Below are 11,560 nucleotides of genomic sequence, written 5' to 3' on the forward strand. Positions count from 1 at the left end.
ATATACCTCATAGTAGGCACGCGCTTTCTTGTAGCAGCTCATGGTCCTAGCCTCACTCCGATGGGGGAGCTTTTGATAAAAGTGCGCATTCGTAGGTCACGGCTCAACCTCCAAGAAACATTAACCTACCAAAACAGGGACACTGTAGCAGCGACACTGTAGCAGCGACGTGCGCCTTGCCAACACACCGAGAGAGGGCGCCACGTGTTTCTTGCCGTTGCGGTGGATTCATAATCAATAGAAAAATAGCGCAGGAAATCATTTGCTTTACTTAAATGTAAAATACTGTATATTTCTTTAAATGTAAGGTCATTACGCTACCTGAAGCTCCGAGTGATTGTCGATGTATTTTAAATTAGGGCTTTTGGGAGCGGTAAAGTGAAGTCAAGTGGGGTATTTTTCGGGACCTCACCATAGGCTGCGTGCTATCGTAGCTCATTGCGCATGGTAAACGCTATTTGTAAGCTACTTTGATGAATCTCTACTGAAAGAAACTTTAAGAAGCATTCAAAATATAGGCGAGAGTGCTAATCTCTAACCTTTATGGGCGACTAGGTATTAGTTTTTTTTTCATCGCCATTGAGTTACGCACCGTTGTGCCGCCGACTGCCGCGAGATGGCGCTACCGCTTTTTGGAGGCGCATGGGCCAAAATCCTGGGGATGGGGTACTGCGTACCATATTCTGAAGGCTGTGACAGTCAAAATTTACACGGGGGGTATGTACTGGACGATCACTGTGAACGACAGGTTCATGATCTTGATAGTGGCTGCAACATATTTATTCCGTGAGTCGGCAGGTATGGGTTGCGGAATAGAGGTGACGTCTTTCTTGACAGCTAGAAGAACTTGGCTGATGTAAGTGCCGGTCATTGGGTAGAGAACGGTATACACTGAAAGATGGATGCTTGTACGCAGATGGGATTTTGAGATGGCAATGATCGGGAAACGGTGCTTTGAAACAAACTGTCCGTAATCACACAGTCCAGGAAGGAGGCTGCAGGCATTGCATTGGAAGATAGTGGCCTTGTTACGGGTGCTTTGCACGCTGTGGAGTGTAGCTGGTCATTTGACTGCTACCGGCATTGTGTTAGTAGAGGTGAAATGAAATAAAGGATCGTAAGAATGGCCTTCACCATCGAGGAATGTGGTGTAAGAAAAACGCGGACAGCCTCAACTAGCGAGCACAGTGCGGAACTTCTACTCTCGGAAGTTTGGCGAATAGATCCGTTCCTCGGATGGTTCCAGGTTGCACACTGCGGCTGCTGTGGAGTGTCCACATGTGTGCTAGACACAGAAGGTGACTCAACGTTTTGGCGCTGTGGGAGAGGAGGCAACAAATCCACGTCCTCAATTCGCATGTGGCTCGCTTGATGTTTCTCTGGTGGCTGAGGACTTTCTTTCCCGGCGATGAATTTTTACTAAGACCACTTCGTCGGATTTCATTTTGCTCAATTAAAACAGTTTTTGCTGAATTACAGTATGTATTGTTGGAGTTCTCGTGCTTGTAGGTGATTTTCTTCGTTGGTAGGCAGCGCAGCGGAAAAACGTCACCTCATGCTACTTATCGCAGTTGGGAAAAGGTGGTTATCACTTTCACATTCATTTAGGTCATGGCTACCACCACAATGAGCGCAGCGCAAGGCAAGTCAGCAAGCGCTAGCTACAGCGCCCAAGCGCTGAAATAAGGTGCATTGCCGTGGTGTTTGAATGCACTCGTACACACTGTATTTTGTTCAGCCGAGAATAGCGTATTGCGGCGCGGATGCTGTCGCAAATACAATGCGGATGTTTCTGAGTCTCCAAGGCTGCGGACGCATTTATTTCGAGCTGTCTCTACAGAGGAGAGTAGATATCTGATTCAGGAAGATCCACGGGGACTCCCTTAATGAAACCCATAAATAGTTGCTGGGACGGGGCTTGTAGGCTTGAAATGCGGCTCCAGCTATGCTTATTATTTGCTAGAGGCGTTCATTGGCGAGCGATGTACGGGTGTCAACATCCAGAAGGCTTCGGCGCTCGTTGGGACGAACTTTAAGAACGACTTATGGAGCCCCAGGTTGCGATCCTTGACTCAATGTCAGCGGATTGAAGCGGACGATGCGGTACCCGGAATAAAGTGGCTTGATGACAACTGTAAGGCTGTGCATAGGTGCTTAAGCTACAATCGGAGCATCTGCACTCAAAAGTAACCGCTTTGAGATACGACGGCGCTTTCAGGGCACATGAATAAATCATCCAGACCATTCTGTGGACTTCGCAGTTGAGTCCATATAGATGATAGTAGAAGAATCCGAAGAGTCAGAAAAATCGTCCTGATTTGAAGGATGTGGCAGGTCACGGCTTGAGTTGTAAACTTCAGGGGTGCGTTGTCCATGAGGATCTGGAAATGCCAGTCCTGATGCAGCTGAAGTAGCTGAGTGAATGAGCGGATGCAAGGCAGAAGTTTTGAGGCAACAGGTACGGCTTGCAAAACAGGTGTGGCCAGCTGAGTTAGGCCTTACGGAATGCCAAGAGAATATTCAGATGTTGAGCCAGAGTGCGGCACCGGCATGAGGGGTGGGAGGATGGTGCAGTACAGGTTGTTTGATTATAACTTTTCAGAACCGATATGACATCCTCCACCTTGGAAAAAGAGGCTACGCTACTAACGCAGCAAGAGAAACAAATGCCGTACTTTAACCTCTAGTGGGATTCAACCTAGTGCCGGCACAACTTAGAAGCCGCGTTCACTGATTGCTTAGACTACTCGAACATCTCCAAAGCTTACTTTTTTGTTGTTCCATCAAAGATCAGGAACCACCCTTACCCTCCTCGTGCCTGACTTCATCATCATTATCAGCCTGACTACTCCCACAGCAGGGCAAAGGCATCTCCAATGTTTCTGCAATTAATCCTCTCCTTGGCCAGCTACGGCGACCATATCCCTGCAAACTTCTTAATCTCATCCGGCCACCTATCTTTCTGCCGCCCCCTGCTAGGTTTGCCTTCTCTTGCAATCCAATCCGCCGCACGTAAAGAACAGCGGTTATCTTGCATTCGCATTACATGCCCTGCCCAAGCCCATTTCTTCCTCTTGGCTTCGACTAGGATGTTAGTAACACGTATTTGTTCCTTCACCCACTCTGCCCGCTTCCGTTCTCTTAATGTTACACATATCATTTTCATTTCCATAGCTCGCTGCGTTGTTGCTGCTCAACTAAAAATGAACCCTTATAATTAGCCTTCACGTTTGTGCCCCATATTCGAGTACCCGTAAAATACAGCTGTTGAGTACTTTTCTCCTGACGAATATTGGCAAACAGCGATTCATGATCTGGGAGAACCGCCATATGCTTTCCACCCCATTCTTATTATTCTTGTTACTTCCTTATTTTGATACGGATCAGCGATCACTACCCGCCTTAAGTAGACATATTCGTGTGCCACTTGTCACAACTCGTTACGAATTGAGAACTGCTGTCCCCTTGCGATACTATTAACATTATTTTGGTTTGCATGCATTTTAATTTTTATACCCACCGCTTTGTTCTGCTTGTCTAACTCAGTGGTTATGCTTTGCACTTCATGTCCTGAGTGACTTAGCAAGGCAATGTCATCAGCGAATCAGAGATTCTTGAGTTATTCTTCATTAACTCTTGCAACAACCGTTCCCAGTTCATGCCTCGGAATACCTCCTGTAAACAGGCGCGGAATAGCGTCGCCGAGATCGTGTCTCCTTGCCCGACGCCCTTCCTTATAGGAATGTCATTCCTGACTTTGTGGAGCACTATGATAGCTGTGTGGTTTTTATAGATATCTTCCAGTATTTTCGCATAAAGCTCTTATACACATAGATTCCGCAATGCTTGAATGATTGCTGAGGTTTCCACTTTCTCGTAATTAATCAGAGCTATATATAGGGGCTGGCTGCAATCTGCGCAGTTCCCTAATAGCTGATTGATAGTGTGAATATGGTCTATTGTGGGGATCCTATACGAAAACATGTCTGATCAATCGGTTGATTGAAGTCTAAGGTTGCTCTGAATCTAGTAGCGATTACCTTAGTAAATTCAGCGTAAATAGTAAATAGTAAATAGGCAACGGACCGTGGCTGATCGCTCTGTAATTTTTCAAGTCCTTGACGTTTCCTTTCTTATTAAGATGAGGTTAGCGTTCCTTCAAGCTTCTCTTACGCTCGAGATGCTAAGGCATTGCGTGCACTGGGTAGCTAGTTTTTCTAGCACAATGTTGCCTTTATCCTTCAACAGATATGCTGTTACCTTATCCTCACCAGCTGATTTCCCCTTTGCATTGTTCCTACAGCTTACGTGCTTACATTACCAGGCAGAATTAATCGATCTTCACATACGGCCTCACACCATCATCGCTTCCTTGCTGCGCCACACAAGTTTCGGAAGGCGTATACGTCAAGAAAGGGCAACCAGTCAGGTGGTTGAACATCCGCAGCAAGGCGGACGTTTCACCTAAGGTCTTCCTCAGTTTTGAAGACATGCTTTTTGATTTAAGAGCGCGCTTTTTTTGGCATTGCCCTGTCAGCGGTGTACAGCTTCAGAACACAGCTAATACCCCTGTTACACGGGCGTTTTCAACGGCAGTTCAGTTGATTCTCAGTTGCACTGAACGGCAGTTACCGGTGTTACACGGCAGTGCTAACTGCCGTTGAAATCTCAACGGCAGTTGAGTTCGACTGAGATCGGGGACCCCAGTTGAACGGCCAACTGACAAGATGGCGACCAACTGGCCGAAAAACTTGCCCCCTTAATGGATTGTCTTGGCTCAGTGTGCAGCGGCATAAGAAAAGCATAAAACTAAATAAACAAGACAAATAAAACTTGAGATGCATTAAACAAACGTATAAAAATAAAACAAAACAACAAAGAGGTCTACTTAGTTAAAAGTTTTGTCGCGTGATCACGTGACTGAAGGCGTGATCACGTGACTGTCCGAGTGCCGCGCGAAGTGTGAACCGTGTGAGCGGCGCAGTAGCAGTTGTAGCAGCACGTGGGCAGCAGCATGGAAACCACCGAAGAAAGTTTGGCAGCAGCGCAGCGTGGCCCCGTCGTGGCCAAGCGCTTCGTATGGACGGAAGCGATGACGAACCTTTTGATTGATTTATGGGAAGATTACCTTCCCCAGCTGCGATCGCAGAAACATAAGGCATCTTTATATGCTGAAATGACCGTGCGGTTCAATGAACTAATCGCCAGCACGTGTTACTGCGTAACAGTCAAGCAGGTGCGGCAGAAGCTGGAGAATTTGAATCAGCAGTACAGGTAAGTGGCTGCGTTATTATAATTCAGTACGAACTTTGCTGCCTAAAAGCGTTTGTCACCCGGCTTGGACAGACAGGAACATGCAGAATGACAATGTTTACTTGGCAGCTAGCAAGATCAGTGGCGCTGTATTGCAGATTGCTATATGTGCGATTGCAATTTCAGCTTGGCACAATACTATCTGCAGCTCTACTGTAACCTCTATCGCTTGCATTTCCACGGTACAGGAAGCTTTGTTGGTAGTACCGAGAGTGTTGATCAAAAGGAATAACTAGATTACACTCGGCTTGGCAGAGCGCCCACGCACAAAAATAAAACGTGTGGGTAAGTGGAGGGATGGAATTCCAGAACAAATAAGTTCCAGATAATCTTAGGGATCGTCGGAAATGGCTATTGAAACGGTGGAGTGTACCCAGAATGTGGGAAACAGAAGTGTTCATTTACTGAGTGATTGTCGACTTCAAATGAAACAATTTTCTGCAATTGTTCCGGCATTTGCTTGCGTTGAAAAAAGAAATTATTTTTAGTGGTTCACCAAGAGAGCCTCACAATTCCATACGTTGCGACTGAATACCTTTAATGGTAAGAAATGTTGCCACAATTATAAAATTGCTGTTTATGCTTCTCTTTATGTACAGGAAGCGTGTGAGATGCTCAACTGGGTCTGGTGCCATCCAGTGGCCTTACTTTTACCGCCTGCACCGATTTTTGGGAACGTTGCCTTGCAATGATGGAAGCCTTTTAGAAGAAAGTTTCCAGGTGGGTCAGTTGAGATACGTTCTCTGAAGTCAAGACTGGAATGTATGATTTTGAATCAAATGAACAGTTTGTCTTGCAAAATTGCAGCCATATAGTGCAGAATGTTACCTTGACAGTAATAAATACATCATGCATGATGTCAAAGCAGATCACTTTATTGCACATTTGAGTCTTATCGGTATAGTTGTCTTGCTGTATGACACCGCACCCTGTATTGTAGTAAGGTCAACAACAAAAATTGTCTGCAAAATATTAGCTAATTCAACAAGTACAGATAGCAAGAGTCCAAAAAAAGTCGGCCATTAACGATGTGTTGGTGAAGGTACAAGTTTCTAGAAGCACCATTTCCTTTATTCACGAATGTAAAATTCGGCCATGAAACAAGTTAAAAGCAAATGAAAGTTTGAAGCTCGGCACATAACAGTACAAGGAAGTGTACTGGGGTTACTTATGTAAATGTTCCTCTTTTCTTTCAGCTGGGGGTGGTCACTGAAATGTCAGCAGGTGCGGAAGTGGTAGCTTCTTCACCAGAAGAGGCTGCAGACGCAACTGCACTGGGCACAAAGGAGGAGGTCTTCGGAAGTGGGAGCCCATCGTCAGGATGCAGCAGATCAGATGGGCCTGCAGCAACAGGAAACTTTAGATGCACTTCTCGAGGAGAGAAACGAAAAAAGAGTTCTGCATTCGACCGACTTATGAATGCTTACGAAGCAGAGTCAAAAAGAGCAGCCCTACTCTCTCAAGAGGAACTGAAAATTGCAAGAAAGGCAAACCGCTTGCAAAAAGAAGCTAATGAGATACAGAAAGGGATTCTTAATGTCATATCTAAATATTTCAATAATGGAGTTTAATAAAATGTGAAGGTGTGAGCAAGTAAGACGAAAAGCGCGAAAAAACACACGGACGCTAGAAAGACGAAGGACAAGCACTTGTCCTTCGTTTTTCTTGCGTCCGTGTGTTTTTTCGCGCTTTTCGTCTTAAAATGTATTACAAACTAGCCCACACCCACACCTTACTGAGCGAGTCTTGTTTTCTTTTTTCGCTTCCAAAAGCACAGGCTTTCTTCAACAGACATATGCGGCTGTCATTCTATTACTGTGCAGCAACATAAAACAGTTTTTCCTGCGCACATTCACCTGTCATTATTTAAATTTTATAAGGTCTGAAATGATTCCAGATTGGAGAGTGGTGAAACTTACACATTCATGGTCAGGAGATGCCTTGCCAGAGCGCTTCGGACTCTCTCTGCGGACACACTTGCAGCGCTGCTAATGCTCACTGGCTGTTGAAGCTGATTGCCAACTTCTTCACTCCAGTGGCTGTCGCACTCATCTCGCATTTGCTCACAAATGTTATGAATAGTACAGCACGCTAGCACAATACGATTGGCATGGCAAATATCACATTCTAGCCCCTTCAAAATTCTGAATCTTGCCTTCAACCTTCCGAAAGCATTTTCTACAACACGCCTTGCCTTTGACAACGTGTAATTAAAGACGTTCACAGCTTCATCTCCTGTTTGACGGTGATGGTACGGCTTCATTAGATGAGGCAGTAGGGGAAAAGCTTGATCGCACAATATGATGGCTCCAACCTCTTCTCCTGCAATTACCTTCCTTGGCACCGAAAAGAAGCCTGCCTCAGCTAACTTTGGTATCACAGTGCAGTCATAAACACTGGAATCATGGTTTTTACCAGGTGATCCCACAATCGTATGCATAAACTTGTATGCGTGGTCAACAAGTGCCAGCAAGATTATACTATACCACCCCTTATAGTTAAAGTAATCTTGGGCATTTTCTTTGGGCGGTGAAACTTTGATGTGGCACCCGTCGAGGGCACCGAACCCTTGTGGGAACCCAGTCACGGCTGTGAATTGTCTGACGTGGTCTTCTATCTCGTTTCTTGTGGGCATCTTCATCACCAAAGGCTTTAGTTCGTCCACAGCAACGTCACAAAATTCCCTAAAGATTACATTCACGGAAGGGCGGCTCACTCCGAAAAGATTTGCCACGGTTCTTTCTTCACCCGAAGTAGCGAGCCTATACAGGGACAGAGCAACGCGTTTCTCCAAGGGGATAGCCCTCCTCATGTTAGTGTCTACTCACTGAAGCCGCCTGCAGTAGCTTACAATATAGGCGAACGTTTGCCTCGTTACTCTAAAGTTCGCCTTAAAATCTTGGTCCGAGAGCGTTAGCACTGTAGTGTCATACCAGGACGGGGGCCGATGAAGCGACCACAGTCGTGGCTCCGCGCACATATCTAATGCGCATGCCATGAGGAAGCGGCACCGGTTCTCCGCCGCTTGCCTCTTCCTTTTTATGGTGAACTTCTTCAGTAGCTGTGCGTGCAACTCACATCTTTTGTAAGCAAGAAAAGCCTGCTGCTGCACCAGCAGAAGGCACAGCTCATCGTGGCGATTCCGATCGCGCTGATATTCCAACATAGCCGGTTTGCGTGCGTCACAGAGCCGAAGCGAGCAAGCGCACCGCAGCAATAAAATGCTTCGAAGTAGACACGTTATAAAAAGGCAGCTTTCGACGATGGATGGGCCGGCACATGATGGATTGCAAGAAGCGTCACAAAGAAAACGACGACCAAAAAACCGGCCCACACATCGGATAGTCTTGGCTACCAACCGACATCGTCGTGCAAATTTCTACACCAAACCAAAAAATACGCAAAAATAATTGTAACTATAAAAGAATATATACACTGCGGACATTTACAACAATAAAAAAATGCATGCACTGCTTTTTTTTATATTTTTAGTTGGCTCTAGTTGCGAGGTCACGTGGTTAGAGGGCTAACTGAACTGAACGCGAAGTGCTCGTGTAACAGCAAGCGATTCCAGTTGAGTTCAACGGCAGTTGAGATCCTCAACTGAGGATCAACTGAACTGCCGTTGAAAACGCCCGTGTAACACGGGTATAAGACTTACGAAATAGAAGGCGAGTTAACTAATAGAAAGTTGATAACTTTTCAATCATGTTTGTTCGTCTTGTTACTTATTGAGAGGTTTGCAGCCCACAATAAATAATACCCATATCAGTTTTTAGAATTTCGAAAACTCCGCAGCGTATCGGGTTTTTGAAGTCCCACTATGCCACTTCACGGATTCACACGGTTGAAGTTGAGGAGAGGAAGAGGAAACTTGACACCACTCTAGGATCTGACAATTATTATAGCGTTGACGACGTAAAGTTTTATCATCATCATCATCATGCCTTAGGCGCAGAGGCCCAACAAGGTTTGGCTGTTTAAACGAGTTACATCCCCTGGAAGGATTGCTTTGTCTGCAGGTTTTTTGAAAGTGCATGAATTTTGCTGCGATGTTTGAAACACTTATTTGGCTACAGCGCCCAGGGTAACTGTTTTTCGATAATCAGAAAAATCAGATGGACAATATTTAGGACGGGCTACGTGTCGCTATATAATGAAGGGGACAAACAGTCGTAGTTAGAAACTTTACTATTCAATATTAGTTAACCTGCCTGGCAGTTAGCACATCTCAGAAGCATTCTAATGTGCTACGCCATGCACTGACAATGTCATGCGAAAAAAATACACTTCGAACTCAAAATGCCTATCTGTAAATATTGTAGAACCTCAGAGGTGAAACACCCAGTATACCTGCACTGTTATCGGGACAGTGACCTCGTTAAATGTTGTGGTTCTGCTTACTCACCGTTCATGCGGCTTTTCCACGCACTAAACAGCCTTATTAACATGAAAAGTTCGCACTTAATTGATTTTAGTTTATCACAGGCAAAAATGTTATAGTTTAAGGCGTTACCTGAGTGTCCTCTTTAAGAGCCTACTGAAGTCTGTCCCAAATGGATACAGAATCATGACACAACAGAAATAATTTCATTTGTGCAACAGTTTCTTGTTGCTCGCCGAAGTACCAATTCACTGACCACGGCACAAACGTCCCCTTGAAACGAAGGCACTTCTTAACGTGTTAGGTCCATTTGTAACGTGTAAAAAAGGTTTTTTTTGTGGCTAGTTAATTCTAAATCCGCTGAACTCGCTTTAATACACTGTTGTCAGAAACACTACGCATGGCTACAGGTACATGTGTAGAGGAAGTGATGTCTGATCAGAATCTTTGTCGTCTGCCTTCTGGAGTGGCTGTACAGGGGTTCTGAGGAAAGGCGAAGAGTGAGGAAATCGAATGTATCAGCACCAAATTATTTCACGGTTATATGCAGAAAACGCAGATGAGCTCTTTTAAACATAGCTTCTAGGAAGAGGTGGTTCTGAAAAATAAAGAAACCCTCAAACAAGTTGATGGGCAAAAAGTGCACGCCAGATTCTCCAGACTCTATCAAGGGAGAGAAAAAAATTATCTACGCATAGCCCCGCTTGGACAGCGCTCCAGAAAAGTAACAAAAATTCCGTGAAGAGCACACAGCTCCTTCCTCGCACAATGCAACACTTGCAACAGTGTCGCAACACAACTTTTCAACGAAGATGTAGCAAAGTTGTATCCGTGCAGATACGATGTGCTCCCAACACATCAGACCCTGCTTTTTTATCGTACTCTTTTTATCAAAAGAAATAGGCCTACGTGATTAGCTTGGGCGAAAATCCTAACTTTGCACTGTAGTAGCGAGAAGCCGCGATTAGCTGCGTTTTTGAAAGTATTGAGGTATTCGCAAGTTTCTTCGCCAATAAGGAGTGCCAGTGGAATTCAAACATGGCTGTCCCAGAGATGATTCCGCGGCCACGTTGTTTGGCGCAGTGCTGAGCAGACGATTTCAGTGCTGTGTCGCGATGATTACTACTCTATTGGGCATCACCACCACAAAAAGGCCTTTAGCACGCATTGCTGATGCGATAGAAACTACCAGACACTGATATGGCTGTTCTGTTATGCAAAACATTCCACTATTGGCTGTGTGGGGCTTAAGATTCGACACAGATACGAAACGGCACTAATCGCGGCAGGGACACGTGGAACGAGAGCACACACAGAAGCCGAAAATTTTCAGGTGCTTGCATTTATGCTACTTTCGGAAGCCAGCCTTTCAAGCTTTGCTTTTTACGCACGCAGTAAGTGTTCTCTCAGTTCGTAGTCGCAACGCATACGCCCCCCGAAACTGTCAGCCTAGACAAGCAAAACAGAAAGAATCGTGGCCTGGGTGCCACAATAAACAAAGCAGCAGTGATAGCCTGCGGTGCCCATTTCAGCCCAACCCATTTCTTTTGGAACCCGTATACCTAAGCGATCATGTTGACTGAGATAAATTTCATACAGCTAAGCCCTGACGGAAACATTTTTTTAGTAGCTAGCCACAGCGGTGGCTATGTGGTTTTTGCGATCGGCTGATGGCCCGAATGACGCGGTTTCGATCCCGTCCGCGGAGGTCGCATTTCAATGGTGGCGAAATCTAGAGGCCCGTGTACTGTGTGATGTCAGTGCTCGTTAAAGAACCCTACGTGGTTGAAATTTCCGGAGCCCTTGACTACGACATCCCCCATAGGATAAGTCGCTTTGGGAAGTTAAACCCCCTAAACCGTA

Source organism: Amblyomma americanum, chromosome 1, assembly GCF_052857255.1.
Source record: "Amblyomma americanum isolate KBUSLIRL-KWMA chromosome 1, ASM5285725v1, whole genome shotgun sequence".
NCBI lineage: Eukaryota > Metazoa > Arthropoda > Arachnida > Ixodida > Ixodidae > Amblyomma > Amblyomma americanum.